This window comes from Hyla sarda, unplaced genomic scaffold, assembly GCF_029499605.1.
Source record: "Hyla sarda isolate aHylSar1 unplaced genomic scaffold, aHylSar1.hap1 scaffold_1366, whole genome shotgun sequence".
NCBI lineage: Eukaryota > Metazoa > Chordata > Amphibia > Anura > Hylidae > Hyla > Hyla sarda.
In genome coordinates, this window is record NW_026607994.1 from 1 (window position 1) to 20,911 (window position 20,911).

Here is a 20,911-nt window from a genome sequence, read left to right on the forward strand (position 1 = left end):
GCCGATTTCGAAGCTTGCTTCCGTCGCCCTATGCATTGACCCGATATGGCAGTATCTTCGGGTACAGTGCACACCCCCTTACAGGGTTAAAAAGAAAGATTCCTACTTTCATTGCTACCTGCTTGCTGGCTAGCCAGCTAGCCAGCCCTGTGGGCCTTGCTGCTGCTGCAGCCAAAAAACAAAAGGTGGTGCTGCTGCTGCTTCTGCTGCTTCTGCTTCTGCTTGTGTCTGGCCGCTGTTGGAGCGTCCAGGCACAGGACTTCTGCTGCTGCTGACTAAATGGCCTCCTTAATTGGATCATTTGAGTAGCCAGCACACCTGTGCAGGTAGGGCATGACATGATAGGCAGCTGCCTTGATAGCGGGGTGGGTGCTGAATGTTCCTAATTGACAAAATAAGATTAATGCTTATGAAGAAATATAAAATCTCATCCCTTCCCCAATATCGCGCCCACACCCCTACCCCTTAATTCCCTGGTTGAACTTGATGGACATATGTCTTTTTTTCGACCGTACTAACTATGTAACTATGTAACATAACATGGGGGGGGGGGGGGGGGTCTCCTGGCTGTTCACACAGGTGTGTCATTGCTGTACATTGACCATGCATTGCTTCTGTGGTATTGCAAAGGCAAAGACAAATGCTTCCAGCCATCCATTGCACTAATGGATTGGTCATCAGCTGGCTGTCTATGTCCCGCATCAATATAGACCAAGAGTACAGAGGGTTAGGCTATGCTATTGTGCACCTACCTGATGCATCAGAAGGTGCGAGGCCCTTGCTAAATTCTGTGCACAGACTTTGAGATCTATACTTTAGACTGTATCTAAACCTGCTCCAACATGGACTGACATTCTGGCCTACTTTCAGCCGATGCGACTTGTCTGTCGCTGAACAGTCGCTTTTTATGTATTCAGCACCTATGTATAATGTTGTAAAAATGCTCTAGAAGCTAAAGTCGCAGAAATGTCACACATATTTGGCCTGCAACTTTCTGTGCGACAAATTCAGACAGGAAAAATCAGTATAAATCCTTAGAAAATTATCCCCCAGTGTCTCCATCTGCTGGCGGTATTGAATAAGCATTGCTGCACTGATGGGGTATGCATTAGACGAAAAAAAAGAAGAAAAAGAAGAATAATACGCCCAGAAAAGAGGCGAAAAGGAGAAAAACGTAAAAAAAACGTGAAAAAAAAGTAAGAGGAAGAGAAGGGAAAAAAAGGTGGAAATGGGTTTAAAGTGATTTCGGCGGAGAAATATATATATATATATATATATATATATATATATATATATATATACGCGCACACACACACATATATATAAACGTATTCTCCGTTGAGATATTGCAGCCGCTGCTGTGTCCAGGCCCAGGAGCCTTAGCACTGTGCTGTGATGTCACTCAATACCACTGACACACTAGGTGTAAACAACATCTCTCCTTTGCTGTGTATGTGACTATGGAGCTGTTTGGTGATGTCGTCTATTATGGCCTTCATAGAAGCAACAGGAGATTGTTGCATCCATCTAGAACCCTCAGAACTACAGTGCTATGATGTCACTCACTTCCACAGGCCTTGCAGAGTGTAAACAACAACAACCCAGCTTTGTTGTGTATGTAACCATAGGGATTTGTGATGTCACCTAGAACCTTCACAGCAGCGACAGCTTTTATGAGGAGCATCAGCACTGCTCTGCCTGAGCAGAACCATCACCGCCATAGGTTGTCACATAACCCGGGTTTAACCCACACAGGTAAGTCCAATGGGGTGCAGGCATGTCCTCTATGCTTACAGCTTCCCGTGGGTGTTGGTTTGATACCGTTTGGGGACAGCCAAGGAGGCATCTGCAGGCAACAAAGGTAGGTGTGTGCTTGTGTGTGTGTTTCCTATGCAGATCCTAAGCCCCAGTGTCACATGCAAGTAGGAGGAGTAAGAAGGGTTCCTGGCAAATCCGGGTTATGGATTGCATTTAAAAAGGCCCCGTGGGAGTGCAATGGGCCCCTGTCTTGCTGCTTAGCAATAATGGTATGGGTTTAGGTTCTGCTGTGTGTACTGGTGGTGACTGCCCCCCAGCCCAGAGTGTGCATGGAAAATTGTCTGGCAGCCTCCCTGACAGCAAGCAGTGAGTAGTGCCCATGAAGGGCACCTTGTTGGGCCCGCCCCTTTCACGGTTATCGCTTCTCGGCCTTTTGGCTAAGATCAAGTGTAGTTCTGCTCACTTGGTCTGGCCAGAGGGTGTCTGGGGTACCCGGCTCCTTTGCCTGGGGGGATCGTCCTTCTTAACGGAGGGACTTCACCCCCCTGCTGCTATCAGGGAGCCGGCTTAGTCCCCAGACAACGGGAGGCGATCCCCACCTACCTACTTCGGTGGGGGAGGTGTCTGGACATCATGGACATGGAGGAAGATTGCGGTTTTTCTTCGGAAGGCGTGCCGCCTTTTGCGAGACTTCGGAATGGAGTTCGTATTTCCCTGCTCGATGTCCGGAAGAAGGAAAGAGGCCTTGTCTTTGTCGTGGAAGAAGTGCTGTTTAAGTTGCTGGAAGTCAAGAGGGAGCAAATCCTATCCATGCTTGAGTTTCCCAGAAGTGGATACTACGACGTGGTGCTGGCTTCTGAAGAGGACTATGAGTCATTTTGGAACATATTGCAGCAAAAGAAGGTATGTCCGGTTTTGGAAGGGGTGGAGATAGTTCCACATTTCCCACGTAGAGAACGATGGTGACTATAAGGATGTATAGCCCATATACTTCGGAGGAGGATATCGTTACCTTTTTGTCTCGATTCTGTGACAGTGTTCTGCCTAAAGGCAAGGTATTTAATCAATATGGACTATGGACCACCAAGTGGAGGTTCCATGTGAAATTTAAAATGGCAGATGGCAAGTTAGTGATCCCCCCAGGACGGTTTAAAATTGGTTCTGTGAACGGGGATCTGTATTTTTCTGGCATGCAAGATTTTTGCCGCAAATGTAAACAGTACGGTCACAGAAAGGAGGATTGCACGTTTTTGTGGTGTTTCAAGTGTCAAGAGGAGGGTCACGACGTGGAAAATTGTCAAAAGAAAAGGAAATGCCATCTGTGTGGTGAGGAGGGCCATCTGCTTGGCTCGTGTCCTAAGAAAAAGTCTGAGAAAAATTCAGAGAAAAAGGAAGCTGTAAAAAGAAGCAGAGAGGAACCAGCTGAAGTGAAAGAACCAGAAGTGGAGCAGGTTCCAACTAGAAGACCTACAGAGCAGAAGAAGAAGAGAGAGGAGGAAGTGTATGTGCCAGTGCAGTATTTTGGTGTGCTTGGTGGTTTGTTGGAAAATTTGTCGGAAGCAGAAAGAAAAACGTTTGACAAAGATATGATGGATCTAAAGATAGGCTTGAAGAACCGGAGGAAGAAGCTCGGGATAAAGTCTATTTTTCTTTCAAGGCAGACATGAACCGTTTTGTTGAAACGTATAAAATTCCAGGCTGGTTAGCGTCTCAAGTTAAGAAAGATATAGCAAATGGCAATATCAGTCGAGGACTGATAGACTTTCTAATGGTGTTTGCATGGAGGAAGGGGATGACCTTCTAATTTGGTTTTGCTTAATTAGAAAGTAATGTTTGGTTTTGCTATTTTATGTTGTTTCTTATTTTGTTTTTAAATGTTCTATTTTGTTTCATTAGTGTTTAAGAAAAGAAATAAAAACATGTTACCTGATGATGAACACAAAATTGAGTTCCAAATAAGATCTTGGAACTCTGAGTGAGTTCTGAGGGCTAACTTAAAAAATCTGTTCTTATCAGTTAATATCTGATACGTCCCCTATCTGGGGACCATATATTAAATGGATTTTTGAGAACGGGGGCCGATTTCGAAGCTTGCTTCCGTCGCCCTATGCATTGACCCGATATGGCAGTATCTTCGGGTACAGTGCACCACCCCCTTACAGGGTTAAAAAGAAAGATTCCTACTTTCATTGCTACCTGCTTGCTGGCTAGCCAGCTAGCCAGCCCTGTGGGCCTTGCTGCTGCTGCAGCCAAAAAACAAAAGGTGGTGCTGCTGCTGCTTCTCTGCTGCTTCTGCTTCTGCTTGTGTCTGGCCGCTGTTGGAGCGTCCAGGCACAGGACTTCTGCTGCTGCTGACTAAATGGCCTCCTTAATTGGATCATTTGAGTAGCCAGCACACCTGTGCAGGTAGGGCATGACATGATAGGCAGCTTGCCTTGATAGCGGGTGGGTGCTGAATGTTCCTAATTGACAAAATAAGATTAATGCTTATGAAGAAATATAAAATCTCATCCCTTCCCCAATATCGCGCCACACCCCTACCCCTTAATTCCCTGGTTGAACTTGATGGACATATGTCTTTTTTCGACCGTACTAACTATGTAACTATGTAACATAACATGGGGGGGGGGGGGGGTCTCCTGGCTGTTCACACAGGTGTGTCATTGCTGTACATTGACCATGCATTGCTTCTGTGGTATTGCAAAGGGCAAAGACAAATGCTTCCAGCCATCCATTGCACTAATGGATTGGTCATCAGCTGGCTGTCTATGTCCCCGCATCAATATAGACCAAAGTACAGAGGGTTAGGCTATGCTATTGTGCACCTACCTGATGCATCAGAAGGTGCGAGGCCCTTGCTAAATTCTGTGCACAGACTTTGAGATCTATACTTTAGACTGTATCTAAACCTGCTCCAACATGGACTGACATTCTGGCCTACTTTCAGCCGATGCGACTTGTCTGTCGCTGAACAGTCGCTTTTTATGTATTCAGCACCTATGTATAATGTTGTAAAAATGCTCTAGAAGCTAAAGTCGCAGAAATGTCACACATATTTGGCCTGCAACTTTCTGTGCGACAAATTCAGACAGGAAAAATCAGTATAAATCCTTAGAAAATTATCCCCCAGTGTCTCCATCTGCTGGCGGTATTGAATAAGCATTGCTGCACTGATGGGGTATGCATTAGACGAAAAAAAAGAAGAAAAAGAAGAATAATACGCCCAGAAAAGAGGCGAAAAGGAGAAAAACGTAAAAAAACGTGAAAAAAAAGTAAGAGGAAGAGAAGGGAAAAAAAGGTGGAAATGGGTTTAAAAGTGATTTCGGCGGAGAAATATATATATATATATATATATATATATATATATATATATATACGCGCACACACACACATATATATAAACGTATTCTCCGTTGAGATATTGCAGCCGCTGCTGTGTCCAGGCCCAGGAGCCTTAGCACTGTGCTGTGATGTCACTCAATACCACTGACATCACTAGGTGTAAACAACATCTCTCCTTTGCTGTGTATGTGACTATGGAGCTGTTTGGTGATGTCGTCTATTATGGCCTTCATAGAAGCAACAGGAGATTGTTGCATCCATCTAGAACCCTCAGAACTACAGTGCTATGATGTCACTCACTTCCACAGGCCTTGCAGAGTGTAAACAACAACAACCCAGCTTTGTTGTGTATGTAACCATAGGGATTTGTGATGTCACCTAGAACCTTCACAGCAGCGACAGCTTTATGAGGAGCATCAGCACTGCTCTGCCTGAGCAGAACCATCACCGCCATAGGTTGTCAAATAACCCGGGTTTAACCCACACAGGTAAGTCCAATGGGGTGCAGGCATGTCCTCTATGCTTACAGCTTCCCGTGGGTGTTGGTTTGATACCGTTTGGGGACAGCCAAGGAGGCATCTGCAGGCAACAAAGGTAGGTGTGTGCTTGTGTGTGTGTTTCCTATGCAGATCCTAAGCCCAGTGTCACATGCAAGTAGGAGGAGTAAGAAGGGTTCCTGGCAAATCCGGGTTATGGATTGCATTTAAAAAGGCCCCGTGGGAGTGCAATGGGCCCCTGTCTTGCTGCTTAGCAATAATGGTATGGGTTTAGGTTCTGCTGTGTGTACTGGTGGTTGACTGCCCCCCAGCCCAGAGTGTGCATGGAAAATTGTCTGGCAGCCTCCCTGACAGCAAGCAGTGATAGTGCCCATGAAGGGCACCTTGTTGGGCCCGCCCCTTTCACGGTTATCGCTTCTCGGCCTTTTGGCTAAGATCAAGTGTAGTATCTGTTCTTATCAGTTTAATATCTGATACGTCCCCTATCTGGGGACCATATATTAAATGGATTTTTGAGAACGGGGGCCGATTTCGAAGCTTGCTTCCGTCGCCCTATGCATTGACCCGATATGGCAGTATCTTCGGGTACAGTGCACCACCCCCTTACAGGGTTAAAAAGAAAGATTCCTACTTTCATTGCTACCTGCTTGCTGGCTAGCCAGCTAGCCAGCCCTGTGGGCCTTGCTGCTGCTGCAGCCAAAAAACAAAAGGTGGTGCTGCTGCTGCTTCTGCTGCTTCTGCTTCTGCTTGTGTCTGGCCGCTGTTGGAGCGTCCAGGCACAGGACTTCTGCTGCTGCTGACTAAATGGCCTCCTTAATTGGATCATTTGAGTAGCCAGCACACCTGTGCAGGTAGGGCATGACATGATAGGCAGCTGCCTTGATAGCGGGTGGGTGCTGAATGTTCCTAATTGACAAAATAAGATTAATGCTTATGAAGAAATATAAAATCTCATCCCTTCCCCAATATCGCGCCACACCCCTACCCCTTAATTCCCTGGTTGAACTTGATGGACATATGTCTTTTTTCGACCGTACTAACTATGTAACTATGTAACATAACATGGGGGGGGGGGGGGGTCTCCTGGCTGTTCACACAGGTGTGTCATTGCTGTACATTGACCATGCATTGCTTCTGTGGTATTGCAAAGGCAAAGACAAATGCTTCCAGCCATCCATTGCACTAATGGATTGGTCATCAGCTGGCTGTCTATGTCCCGCATCAATATAGACCAAAGTACAGAGGGTTAGGCTATGCTATTGTGCACCTACCTGATGCATCAGAAGGTGCGAGGCCCTTGCTAAATTCTGTGCACAGACTTTGAGATCTATACTTTAGACTGTATCTAAACCTGCTCCAACATGGACTGACATTCTGGCCTACTTTCAGCCGATGCGACTTGTCTGTCGCTGAACAGTCGCTTTTTATGTATTCAGCACCTATGTATAATGTTGTAAAAATGCTCTAGAAGCTAAAGTCGCAGAAATGTCACACATATTTGGCCTGCAACTTTCTGTGCGACAAATTCAGACAGGAAAAATCAGTATAAATCCTTAGAAAATTATCCCCCAGTGTCTCCATCTGCTGGCGGTATTGAATAAGCATTGCTGCACTGATGGGGTATGCATTAGACGAAAAAAAAGAAGAAAAAGAAGAATAATACGCCCAGAAAAGAGGCGAAAAGGAGAAAAACGTAAAAAAACGTGAAAAAAAAGTAAGAGGAAGAGAAGGGAAAAAAAGGTGGAAATGGGTTTAAAAGTGATTTCGGCGGAGAAATATATATATATATATATATATATATATATATATATATATATATACGCGCACACACACACATATATATAAACGTATTCTCCGTTGAGATATTGCAGCCGCTGCTGTGTCCAGGCCCAGGAGCCTTAGCACTGTGCTGTGATGTCACTCAATACCACTGACATCACTAGGTGTAAACAACATCTCTCCTTTGCTGTGTATGTGACTATGGAGCTGTTTGGTGATGTCGTCTATTATGGCCTTCATAGAAGCAACAGGAGATTGTTGCATCCATCTAGAACCCTCAGAACTACAGTGCTATGATGTCACTCACTTCCACAGGCCTTGCAGAGTGTAAACAACAACAACCCAGCTTTGTTGTGTATGTAACCATAGGGATTTGTGATGTCACCTAGAACCTTCACAGCAGCGACAGCTTTATGAGGAGCATCAGCACTGCTCTGCCTGAGCAGAACCATCACCGCCATAGGTTGTCACATAACCCGGGTTTAACCCACACAGGTAAGTCCAATGGGGTGCAGGCATGTCCTCTATGCTTACAGCTTCCCGTGGGTGTTGGTTTGATACCGTTTGGGGACAGCCAAGGAGGCATCTGCAGGCAACAAAGGTAGGTGTGTGCTTGTGTGTGTGTTTCCTATGCAGATCCTAAGCCCAGTGTCACATGCAAGTAGGAGGAGTAAGAAGGGTTCCTGGCAAATCCGGGTTATGGATTGCATTTAAAAAGGCCCCGTGGGAGTGCAATGGGCCCCTGTCTTGCTGCTTAGCAATAATGGTATGGGTTTAGGTTCTGCTGTGTGTACTGGTGGTTGACTGCCCCCCAGCCCAGAGTGTGCATGGAAAATTGTCTGGCAGCCTCCCTGACAGCAAGCAGTGATAGTGCCCATGAAGGGCACCTTGTTGGGCCCGCCCCTTTCACGGTTATCGCTTCTCGGCCTTTTGGCTAAGATCAAGTGTAGTTCTGCTCACTTGGTCTGGCCAGAGGGTGTCTGGGGTACCCGGCTCCTTTGCCTGGGGGGATCGTCCTTCTTAACGGAGGGACTTCACCCCCCTGCTGCTATCAGGGAGCCGGCTTAGTCCCCAGACAACGGGAGGCGATCCCCACCTACCTACTTCGGTGGGGGAGGTGTCTGGACATCATGGACATGGAGGAAGATTGCGGTTTTTCTTCGGAAGGCGTGCCGCCTTTTGCGAGACTTCGGAATGGAGTTCGTATTTCCCTGCTCGATGTCCGGAAGAAGGAAAGAGGCCTTGTCTTTGTCGTGGAAGAAGTGCTGTTTAAGTTGCTGGAAGTCAAGAGGGAGCAAATCCTATCCATGCTTGAGTTTCCCAGAAGTGGATACTACGACGTGGTGCTGGCTTCTGAAGAGGACTATGAGTCATTTTGGAACATATTGCAGCAAAAGAAGGTATGTCCGGTTTTGGAAGGGGTGGAGATAGTTCCACATTTCCCACGTAGAGAACGATTGGTGACTATAAGGATGTATAGCCCATATACTTCGGAGGAGGATATCGTTACCTTTTTGTCTCGATTCTGTGACAGTGTTCTGCCTAAAGGCAAGGTATTTAATCAATATGGACTATGGACCACCAAGTGGAGGTTCCATGTGAAATTTAAAATGGCAGATGGCAAGTTAGTGATCCCCCCAGGACGGTTTAAAATTGGTTCTGTGAACGGGGATCTGTATTTTTCTGGCATGCAAGATTTTTGCCGCAAATGTAAACAGTACGGTCACAGAAAGGAGGATTGCACGTTTTTGTGGTGTTTCAAGTGTCAAGAGGAGGGTCACGACGTGGAAAATTGTCAAAAGAAAAGGAAATGCCATCTGTGTGGTGAGGAGGGCCATCTGCTTGGCTCGTGTCCTAAGAAAAAGTCTGAGAAAAATTCAGAGAAAAAGGAAGCTGTAAAAAGAAGCAGAGAGGAACCAGCTGAAGTGAAAGAACCAGAAGTGGAGCAGGTTCCAACTAGAAGACCTACAGAGCAGAAGAAGAAGAGAGAGGAGGAAGTGTATGTGCCAGTGCAGTATTTTGGTGTGCTTGGTGGTTTGTTGGAAAATTTGTCGGAAGCAGAAAGAAAAACGTTTGACAAAGATATGATGGATCTAAAGATAGGCTTGAAGAACCGGGAGGAAGAAGCTCGGGATAAAGTCTATTTTTCTTTCAAGGCAGACATGAACCGTTTTGTTGAAACGTATAAAATTCCAGGCTGGTTAGCGTCTCAAGTTAAGAAAGATATAGCAAATGGCAATATCAGTCGAGGACTGATAGACTTTCTAATGGTGTTTGCATGGAGGAAGGGGATGACCTTCTAATTTGGTTTTGCTTAATTAGAAAGTAATGTTTGGTTTTGCTATTTTATGTTGTTTCTTATTTTGTTTTTAAATGTTCTATTTTGTTTCATTAGTGTTTAAGAAAAGAAATAAAAACATGTTACCTGATGATGAACACAAAATTGAGTTCCAAATAAGATCTTGGAACTCTGAGTGAGTTCTGAGGGCTAACTTAAAAAATCTGTTCTTATCAGTTTAATATCTGATACGTCCCCTATCTGGGGACCATATATTAAATGGATTTTTGAGAACGGGGGCCGATTTCGAAGCTTGCTTCCGTCGCCCTATGCATTGACCCGATATGGCAGTATCTTCGGGTACAGTGCACCACCCCCTTACAGGGTTAAAAAGAAAGATTCCTACTTTCATTGCTACCTGCTTGCTGGCTAGCCAGCTAGCCAGCCCTGTGGGCCTTGCTGCTGCTGCAGCCAAAAAACAAAAGGTGGTGCTGCTGCTGCTTCTGCTGCTTCTGCTTCTGCTTGTGTCTGGCCGCTGTTGGAGCGTCCAGGCACAGGACTTCTGCTGCTGCTGACTAAATGGCCTCCTTAATTGGATCATTTGAGTAGCCAGCACACCTGTGCAGGTAGGGCATGACATGATAGGCAGCTGCCTTGATAGCGGGTGGGTGCTGAATGTTCCTAATTGACAAAATAAGATTAATGCTTATGAAGAAATATAAAATCTCATCCCTTCCCCAATATCGCGCCACACCCCTACCCCTTAATTCCCTGGTTGAACTTGATGGACATATGTCTTTTTTCGACCGTACTAACTATGTAACTATGTAACATAACATGGGGGGGGGGGGGTCTCCTGGCTGTTCACACAGGTGTGTCATTGCTGTACATTGACCATGCATTGCTTCTGTGGTATTGCAAAGGCAAAGACAAATGCTTCCAGCCATCCATTGCACTAATGGATTGGTCATCAGCTGGCTGTCTATGTCCCGCATCAATATAGACCAAAGTACAGAGGGTTAGGCTATGCTATTGTGCACCTACCTGATGCATCAGAAGGTGCGAGGCCCTTGCTAAATTCTGTGCACAGACTTTGAGATCTATACTTTAGACTGTATCTAAACCTGCTCCAACATGGACTGACATTCTGGCCTACTTTCAGCCGATGCGACTTGTCTGTCGCTGAACAGTCGCTTTTTATGTATTCAGCACCTATGTATAATGTTGTAAAAATGCTCTAGAAGCTAAAGTCGCAGAAATGTCACACATATTTGGCCTGCAACTTTCTGTGCGACAAATTCAGACAGGAAAAATCAGTATAAATCCTTAGAAAATTATCCCCCAGTGTCTCCATCTGCTGGCGGTATTGAATAAGCATTGCTGCACTGATGGGGTATGCATTGGACGAAAAAAAAGAAGAAAAAGAAGAATAATACGCCCAGAAAAGAGGCGAAAAGGAGAAAAACGTAAAAAAACGTGAAAAAAAAGTAAGAGGAAGAGAAGGGAAAAAAAGGTGGAAATGGGTTTAAAAGTGATTTCGGCGGAGAAATATATATATATATATATATATATATATATATTTATATATACGCGCACACACACACATATATATAAACGTATTCTCCGTTGAGATATTGCAGCCGCTGCTGTGTCCAGGCCCAGGAGCCTTAGCACTGTGCTGTGATGTCACTCAATACCACTGACATCACTAGGTGTAAACAACATCTCTCCTTTGCTGTGTATGTGACTATGGAGCTGTTTGGTGATGTCGTCTATTATGGCCTTCATAGAAGCAACAGGAGATTGTTGCATCCATCTAGAACCCTCAGAACTACAGTGCTATGATGTCACTCACTTCCACAGGCCTTGCAGAGTGTAAACAACAACAACCCAGCTTTGTTGTGTATGTAACCATAGGGATTTGTGATGTCACCTAGAACCTTCACAGCAGCGACAGCTTTATGAGGAGCATCAGCACTGCTCTGCCTGAGCAGAACCATCACCGCCATAGGTTGTCAAATAACCCGGGTTTAACCCACACAGGTAAGTCCAATGGGGTGCAGGCATGTCCTCTATGCTTACAGCTTCCCGTGGGTGTTGGTTTGATACCGTTTGGGGACAGCCAAGGAGGCATCTGCAGGCAACAAAGGTAGGTGTGTGCTTGTGTGTGTTTCCTATGCAGATCCTAAGCCCAGTGTCACATGCAAGTAGGAGGAGTAAGAAGGGTTCCTGGCAAATCCGGGTTATGGATTGCATTTAAAAAGGCCCCGTGGGAGTGCAATGGGCCCCTGTCTTGCTGCTTAGCAATAATGGTATGGGTTTAGGTTCTGCTGTGTGTACTGGTGGTTGACTGCCCCCCAGCCCAGAGTGTGCATGGAAAATTGTCTGGCAGCCTCCCTGACAGCAAGCAGTGATAGTGCCCATGAAGGGCACCTTGTTGGGCCCGCCCCTTTCACGGTTATCGCTTCTCGGCCTTTTGGCTAAGATCGGGGTTTATTGCCTCGGTCGGCGCTGAGGGTGCGAGTGAACTGCGCCGCGACTAGCTGCGTAGGTGATCAAGACTGTGGTACTCGTTACCGACAGATTTGGAAAGATGGCTGGATCCAACATGTCTGCAGTGGAGAAGACCGTACGCATCAAGGTGCTAACCACGGATCGTCTAAGAAACAGCATTGAATACATCGGCCATACCATTGTGGAGCGACTGGCAGGATTTTCCTTGAGCGACCTCTTTTGTGTCCAGGAGAACAAGCGCCAAGGTATTTATGACGTGTCCTTCTTATATGATGCTGACTGCCAGAACTTTTATGAGTGCTTAAAACGGAACAGTGGAAGTGAGGTTTTGCGGGATGTGTCCTTTTATCCCCTTTTTGAAATGGGGACAAAGACTTTGTTTATCCACATGTACAATCCGTTTGTTGATGTCTCTATGATTAAGAACTTCTTGAGCATCTATTGTGAGTCTATTGCTGGTGGTACTAAGCAGACAAGCAGCATTGGTGTATTTAATGGCACGTATAAGTTCTTTGTGAAGTTGCGGCTTGATGGAGATTGCATTGGAGGCGTTAAGCACCCTCCGGCGAACTTTACCATTGCTGGTTTCAGAGGTTATCTCTATTACTACGGACAGCCATCTTTCTGTAGAAATTGTCTATTGTTTGGACATGTGAAGGAGGCCTGCCCTGGCAGTAAGAAATGCAGGAACTGTAAGCAACCGGGGCATGAGGCGGGTGCATGTCCACACCCGAGGACCTGTGACCTATGTGGGGAAGCTGGCCATGTGTACAAGAACTGTCCAGTGTTGAAGAGGAGGGAGGAGGAGAGGAGAATGGAAGAGGAAATGGTGGAGAGGAGGAGGGCAGCTGCAGCTGCGGCTGCAGTGGTTCCTGCAAGAGAGAGCGTTATTATTGGAGAGGTACAGAGTCCTGTGGTGGTAGAGGAGCAAGTGAAGGTGGTGGAGGAGCAAGTGGTGGTGGAGGAGGAGCAAATGGCGGTGCAAGTGGAAGAAGGGGAGATTGAGGATGCTCCCAGTCCCCCGGCTGAGGAGTCGCCGCAAATTGAAGAGTGGTCTTCTTCTGAGGGTGAAGACCGTGAGGAGAGACATAGAGAGAGAGAGGATGACTTTGATCTTTTTCGTCCCCCCAAGAAGACGGCTAGGAAGCTTTCTGGTGGACAGATGGAGTCGACGCTGGTGGCTACGGACAATCGGTATCAACCGCTATCTGAGAGCGACATGGATGCGTGCTCTGCGGGAGAAGCTTCTCCCACACCGCTGAGGAAAGCTACCTAAATAACTTTCTTCTTTTCTGTCAAATTCTTCCTTAGGGTTGTTAAGATGGTGGTATGTCTTTTTTAGTCGGTTCTATAAACGTTAGAGTCTTTAGAAGTAAAGTCAGAAGGACAGTAATTTTGGAGGACTTGGCAGGGAAAAAAGCGGACATTATTTGTTTGCAGGAATGTGGGCTAAATGATATTCCGGGGAAGGGAGAATGGGCTTATGGTCCTGCTGTTTGGTCGGTGTCTGGGCATAATAGGAATGATGGGGTAGGGGTGCTTTTTAAGAGCTTTAAGTTTGAAGTTTGTAGTTATGTGGTAATAGAGGAGGGGAGGTGTATCATGGTGGAGGTTAAGGTGCAGGGGGTTAAATTTAGGTTGATAAATGTGTATGCGCCGGTAAGGAGGGAGGAGCGGGTGGGGTTGTTGGAGGTAATTAAGAGGTTTCTGCCGGGTAAAATACCTTTGGTGTGGGTGGGGGATTTCAATTGTGAAATTGAGGGGAATGTGGATGTATCTGGGAATATTCTTAAAAGTATGGTGTGTGACTTTAAGTTAAAGGATGTGGCTGAAGCGTGTGGAGTGTGTCCTTTGTTAGATACATATTATTCTGATAGTGGAAGTCATAGTTCCAGACTTGATATGTGTTTTGTGTCTAAGGGTGTGTTATGTAAGAATTATATGCAAGAAAAAGTAGGATATTCAGATCATGAGTATGTGTGTTGTGAGTTAGTATTGGATGCAGATTGTGTGAGTGGGAGGGGTGTATGGAAATTAAATGTTAAATTGTTGGAAGTGGAAGGAGTGTATGATAGATATGTTAATAAGTATAGGGGTTGGTGTAAGGAAAAGAATGATTTTCCTGATATATTGTGTTGGTGGGAATGGGTTAAGGGTCAAACAAAAGTTTTCTTTAAAAGAGAGGGATATAAGCGGAATGCTGGGAGGAAGAAGAAGTATGAATGGTTGAATAAAAGATTGGTGTTTCTCAATAAGTTAAAGAAGTATGGCTGGAGTGTGGGTGAGCAGATTGAGGTTGTGAAGAGTGATCTAAAAAATTGGTTGAATGAGAAAGGTAAAGAGTTGATGTATCAAGCAAAATTTGATAAGTTAGAGAAAGATGAGAAATGTTCGAGATATTTCTTTAAAAAAGTTATTGGGAAGAGAGAGGATATGGTAAGAGTGTATGATGATGATGGCTGTCTGGTTAAAGGTAAAGCTGTGTTGGGAGTGGTTAAAATTTTTTATGAAGAGTTGTATGCGGTAAAAGATTGTGAAGAGGACTTGCAGGATGAAGTGTTGAGAGTGCTTGATAAGAGGGTGGATGGTAGTGAATATGGGACTCTGATGAGAGAGATTGGAGAGGAGGAAGTGAAGAGGACTGTGGATAGTATGTCAAGAAATAAAACGCCTGGAGAGGATGGGTTGCCTGTTGAATTTTATGCTTGGATTTGGGATGTTGTGAAGGATGATTTGGTGGAAGTGTATAGGTATATGTGGAGGAAGGAGAGAATGGTGGAAAGTATGAAGAGTGGAGTGGTTGTGTTGATTTATAAGAAAGGTGATGTGAATGATGTGAGGAATTGGAGGCCGATAACTTTGTTGAATGTAGATTATAAGGTGTTTGCTAAAATAATTACAAATAGGATGAGAGATGTGGTTGAGCAGGTGATTGGAGAAGAACAAGTGTGTGGAGTGCCTGGGAGAAGAATAAATGGAAACTTGTGTTTGTTGAGAGATTTGTTATGGGATAGTATGAGTAGGAAACAGGAGGTTAGAGTGATGTCGATAGATTTTGAAAAGGCGTTTGATCGTCTGTCACATAGGTTTTTGTTTAGAGTATTAGTGAGAATGGGATTCCCGGGTGATTTTGTAAATGTTGTAAGGATGCTGTATGATGGAGCATATAGTAAGGTTTTGATAAACGGTTGGATGTCTGAGAAGGTGAAAGTATGTTCTGGTGTAAGGCAGGGTTGTCCGTTGTCCCCTATGGCTTTTATATGTGCTATGGAGCCATTATTAGAGATGTTGCGGCGGGATAAGTGTGTTAGAGGGTTAAAAATTCCAGGGAGTGGTGGGAGAGAAGTCAAAGTTTTGGCCTACATGGATGATGTGTGTATTTTGGGAGAGTCTGTGGCTGTTATGAGAAGGGCAAAGTTACTAGTTGGATTGTTTTGTGGAGCGTCTGGGTTTAAGGTGAATTGGTCCAAAAGTGAGTATAAATGTTTTGGTAGTATGCAAGGAAGTGAGGATGTGGGTATGAAGAATATTGAAGGTGGTATTCAGGTTTTAGGTGTTAAAATGGATGAAAGATTGGATGGGAGAGAAAGTTGGGATGATGTAGAGAAGAGAGTGTCCAAAAAATTGAGTCTTTGGAGGTTGAGAGATTTGTCTATGGTTGGGAAAGTGCTGGTTGTGAAAAGTGTAATATTGCCTATTTTATTGTATGTGGCAATAGTGTTTCCGCCAAGTTATATGGTTTTAAGGAAGTTAAAAAGAATTTTGTTTGTGTTTTTTTGGGGTACAAAAGTGGAAAGAGTGAGGAGAGAAGTTGTGATGAAGGATGGTAGTAAGGGTGGAATGGGATTTCCAAATCTAGATGTGTATTTGGGGGTGAATGTGGTGTTTGCGGTTAGAAGGATGATGAGAGGAGAAAAGAATTTTGCATGTATGTTGAGATATTTAGGTGGGCGTGTGTTATGCAAATTAGGTTGGCTGGAGAGAGATTTGAGAGTGCCTTATGCGTTTGTGTGCCCGAGTTGGTATTTGTATGTGGAAAAGTTTTTGGAGAGTTATAGGTTGATTGGTGTGAGAAAGGAGTTGTTTGAAAGTAAGAAGAATGTGTTTGGGTATGTCGCCGCAAGTGAGGTGGAGTGTCCGATTAATATGGTAAGAGGCCAGGATGTGTCTAAGGTGTGGAAGAGTTTAATGACAGATGGAATATCAAATAGACAGAGAGAGATAGGATGGCAGTGTTTGCATGGAGCCCTACCAGTAAGAGAGTTCCAAAGGAATCGAGGTATTGGAAGGAGTGAAATATGTCCGAGGGAAGATTGTAGTGGAGTTGAAAGTGTGATGCATGTGATTTGGAATTGTGACATGGCTCAGAATGTATGGAGAGGGATAGGTCCGTTGTGTAAGGAGTTGACTGGGATAAATAGGTTCTCATATGAGGTTGTGATGTTTGGTCTTAGTATGATTGGAAGAAAGAATGAAAGGGTGTTGTTTGTGTTGTTGGCGATTGTGAAGGAAGTCTTGTGGGATGTTAGAAATTTATATGTGTTTAAGAGAAAAGATGTGACTGTGGAAGGAAGTTTAAGAATGATTCTGGATAGGTTGTACACCGTTTATTTACGTGATAAAAAGAAATTAGGTGAAATAGATGCAGAGGGGATATGGAAATTTTTGAAGTGGAGACATGTTGTAAGGGTGTAATGGTGATGGTATTTGAATTTGTTTTGAATTTGCTTTGAACAAATAAAGAATGACCTAATGATGAGTTAGACTTTACCATGAGTCAAAAATGACGCGTTATCTAAGTGGTGTTTAGTCTAAACCTGAAGGTTTATAAAAAAAAAAAAAAAAAAAAAAAAAAATCTGTTCTTATCAGTTTAATATCTGATACGTCCCCTATCTGGGGACCATATATTAAATGGATTTTTGAGAACGGGGTCCGATTTCGAAGCTTGCTTCCGTCGCCCTATGCATTGACCCGATATGGCAGTATCTTCGGGTACAGTGCACCACCCCCTTACAGGGTTAAAAAGAAAGATTCCTACTTTCATTGCTACCTGCTTGCTGGCTAGCCAGCTAGCCAGCCCTGTGGGCCTTGCTGCTGCTGCAGCCAAAAAACAAAAGGTGGTGCTGCTGCTGCTTCTGCTGCTTCTGCTTCTGCTTGTGTCTGGCCGCTGTTGGAGCGTCCAGGCACAGGACTTCTGCTGCTGCTGACTAAATGGCCTCCTTAATTGGATCATTTGAGTAGCCAGCACACCTGTGCAGGTAGGGCATGACATGATAGGCAGCTGCCTTGATAGCGGGTGGGTGCTGAATGTTCCTAATTGACAAAATAAGATTAATGCTTATGAAGAAATATAAAATCTCATCCCTTCCCCAATATCGCGCCACACCCCTACCCCTTAATTCCCTGGTTGAACTTGATGGACATATGTCTTTTTTCGACCGTACTAACTATGTAACTATGTAACATAACATGGGGGGGGGGGGGGGGGGTCTCCTGGCTGTTCACACAGGTGTGTCATTGCTGTACATTGACCATGCATTGCTTCTGTGGTATTGCAAAGGCAAAGACAAATGCTTCCAGCCATCCATTGCACTAATGGATTGGTCATCAGCTGGCTGTCTATGTCCCGCATCAATATAGACCAAAGTACAGAGGGTTAGGCTATGCTATTGTGCACCTACCTGATGCATCAGAAGGTGCGAGGCCCTTGCTAAATTCTGTGCACAGACTTTGAGATCTATACTTTAGACTGTATCTAAACCTGCTCCAACATGGACTGACATTCTGGCCTACTTTCAGCCGATGCGACTTGTCTGTCGCTGAACAGTCGCTTTTTATGTATTCAGCACCTATGTATAATGTTGTAAAAATGCTCTAGAAGCTAAAGTCGCAGAAATGTCACACATATTTGGCCTGCAACTTTCTGTGCGACAAATTCAGACAGGAAAAATCAGTATAAATCCTTAGAAAATTATCCCCCAGTGTCTCCATCTGCTGGCGGTATTGAATAAGCATTGCTGCACTGATGGGGTATGCATTAGACGAAAAAAAAGAAGAAAAAGAAGAATAATACGCCCAGAAAAGAGGCGAAAAGGAGAAAAACGTAAAAAAACGTGAAAAAAAAGTAAGAGGAAGAGAAGGGAAAAAAAGGTGGAAATGGGTTTAAAAGTGATTTCGGCGGAGAAATATATATATATATATATATATATATATATATATATATACGCGCACACACACACATATATATAAACGTATTCTCCGTTGAGATATTGCAGCCGCTGCTGTGTCCAGGCCCAGGAGCCTTAGCACTGTGCTGTGATGTCACTCAATACCACTGACATCACTAGGTGTAAACAACATCTCTCCTTTGCTGTGTATGTGACTATGGAGCTGTTTGGTGATGTCGTCTATTATGGCCTTCATAGAAGCAACAGGAGATTGTTGCATCCATCTAGAACCCTCAGAACTACAGTGCTATGATGTCACTCACTTCCACAGGCCTTGCAGAGTGTAAACAACAACAACCCAGCTTTGTTGTGTATGTAACCATAGGGATTTGTGATGTCACCTAGAACCTTCACAGCAGCGACAGCTTTATGAGGAGCATCAGCACTGCTCTGCCTGAGCAGAACCATCACCGCCATAGGTTGTCAAATAACCCGGGTTTAACCCACACAGGTAAGTCCAATGGGGTGCAGGCATGTCCTCTATGCTTACAGCTTCCCGTGGGTGTTGGTTTGATACTGTTTGGGGACAGCCAAGGAGGCATCTGCAGGCAACAAAGGTAGGTGTGTGCTTGTGTGTGTGTTTCCTATGCAGATCCTAAGCCCAGTGTCACATGCAAGTAGGAGGAGTAAGAAGGGTTCCTGGCAAATCCGGGTTATGGATTGCATTTAAAAAGGCCCCGTGGGAGTGCAATGGGCCCCTGTCTTGCTGCTTAGCAATAATGGTATGGGTTTAGGTTCTGCTGTGTGTACTGGTGGTTGACTGCCCCCCAGCCCAGAGTGTGCATGGAAAATTGTCTGGCAGCCTCCCTGACAGCAAGCAGTGATAGTGCCCATGAAGGGCACCTTGTTGGGCCCGCCCCTTTCACGGTTATCGCTTCTCGGCCTTTTGGCTAAGATCAAGTGTAGTATCTGTTCTTATCAGTTTTTCATGCCGGTGGACAGTAACGCCGGTATGGGGCTGGTGGGGATGGGTGCTGCATGGAGGATGCAGGTGTACCAGGGCTTTCCGGGGCTGGTTCTGAGGAATCAGCTCGACGGCTGCCCCGATGTGACCTGTTCCCTCCGGGTCTCGCCATGAGGCTGAGAGGGTCTAGAGCCGAGGTACTTTGTGCCTCGGGGAGTGGTGACCCCGAGGTGCCGAAACTCACTGGGAGAATAGGCTCACTGAGTTGAAGCACGGGCACCATAATCTCTTCACCTTGTGGCACTCACCTCTTGATTCCCGGCCTTCTGGCTAGGATCAGAGAAATTTTTTATAGATCCGGCCGGATGTCCGGGCAGTATATCTGCACACATTCACTTATTTATTTCTTTTTTGTCTCACTGTGTCACTTTTTGCGTGTTGTGTGTTCACAGGATTGGTCAGGATGCGGTAGCCCTTCTGGGTGTCCCTCCTGGCGGTCTAGGGGAGGTGTGTGTGGCCATTAGGTTCCGCACCTCCCTGCAAACACCCCGGGTACTCCTGCTTTGGCAGGGTACCTACCGTAATCGGCTCTGCGGGCAGATACCTTGGCTAACGCCAAGGGGGATGCCGGGAGCATTTGTGGTCCCCTAGTAGCTTCGGCGAAAAGGGACATCGAACCTGGAACCTCGCAGGTACCTTTTGGTCCGGAGGCGAAGGGTAAGGTTTGTTGGGGGGCCTCTCTCCTATCGGAGAAGGGCTTGCGATAGACCGCATCCTTTGTGCACGTTTTTTTTAGTGTAACACGTTTGCACTTTTTCTTGCACTTTGGGTGAATCGAAAGCACGTTCCTCGGCTTTAGATAAAAAAAAAAAAAAAAAAAAATCTGTTCTTATCAGTTTTATATCTGATACGTCCCCTATCTGGGGACCATATATTAAATGGATTTTTGAGAACGGGGGCCGATTTAGAAGCTTGCTTCCGTCGCCCTATGCATTGACCCGATATGGCAGTATCTTCGGGTACAGTGCACCACCCCCTTACAGGGTTAAAAAGAAAGATTCCTACTTTCATTGCTACCTGCTTGCTGGCTAGCCAGCTAGCCAGCCCTGTGGGCCTTGCTGCTGCTGCAGCCAAAAAACAAAAGGTGGTGCTGCTGCTGCTTCTGCTGCTTCTGCTTGTGTCTGGAATACTTGTGAGAAAAAAGACCAATGGATCCAGGCGCTGCTCTATCCAGGTATACACAGGATGCAGGTAAGTGTTCTTAATCAAGCAATTTTATTGAACACAAAACAACAAAAGGATCATGACGCGTTTCATTAATTGCTCCACACGGTTTGTTGTTTATCTCCTTGTGTGTCCATGTGGCCTACAGTACGTGGGTCGTACTACCCAATGCCTCAGGGAGAGGATCAACAAACATCGTAGCAATGCAAATTTAGGGTTCACCTTGCATAGTGTATCTCGGCATCTGCTGACCCACCATCAGTCTGATTTCAGTTGCATGAAACTTCAGGCTATAGAAAATATTGCACTTGATAATTCCCAGAGATTCAGCTTATTGAGAAGGAGAGAGAATTTCTGGATCTTTAAACTCCGTACCCTTGTACCGTC

The 20,911-nt window shown here is 45.2% G+C and overlaps 6 non-coding genes across 6 annotated transcripts; all 6 read left to right on the plus strand.

The window, feature by feature from the left end:
• Positions 1-3,725: 3,725 nt before the first annotated feature.
• On the plus strand, positions 3,726-3,912 carry LOC130306303 (U2 spliceosomal RNA). Its single transcript, XR_008855676.1, has one exon. It is a non-coding gene; the product is annotated as a U2 spliceosomal RNA (small nuclear RNA).
• Positions 3,913-6,007: 2,095 nt separating this feature from the next.
• Positions 6,008-6,198, plus strand: LOC130306283 (U2 spliceosomal RNA). Its single transcript, XR_008855657.1, has one exon. It is a non-coding gene; the product is annotated as a U2 spliceosomal RNA (small nuclear RNA).
• A 3,644-nt stretch (positions 6,199-9,842) lies between these two features.
• Positions 9,843-10,030, plus strand: LOC130306298 (U2 spliceosomal RNA). Its single transcript, XR_008855672.1, has one exon. It is a non-coding gene; the product is annotated as a U2 spliceosomal RNA (small nuclear RNA).
• A 6,958-nt stretch (positions 10,031-16,988) lies between these two features.
• Positions 16,989-17,177, plus strand: LOC130306304 (U2 spliceosomal RNA). Its single transcript, XR_008855677.1, has one exon. It is a non-coding gene; the product is annotated as a U2 spliceosomal RNA (small nuclear RNA).
• Positions 17,178-19,266: 2,089 nt separating this feature from the next.
• On the plus strand, positions 19,267-19,454 carry LOC130306308 (U2 spliceosomal RNA). The gene has a single exon (XR_008855679.1). It is a non-coding gene; the product is annotated as a U2 spliceosomal RNA (small nuclear RNA).
• Positions 19,455-20,148: 694 nt separating this feature from the next.
• On the plus strand, positions 20,149-20,335 carry LOC130306302 (U2 spliceosomal RNA). Its single transcript, XR_008855675.1, has one exon. It is a non-coding gene; the product is annotated as a U2 spliceosomal RNA (small nuclear RNA).
• The last annotated feature ends 576 nt before the right edge of the window (positions 20,336-20,911 follow it).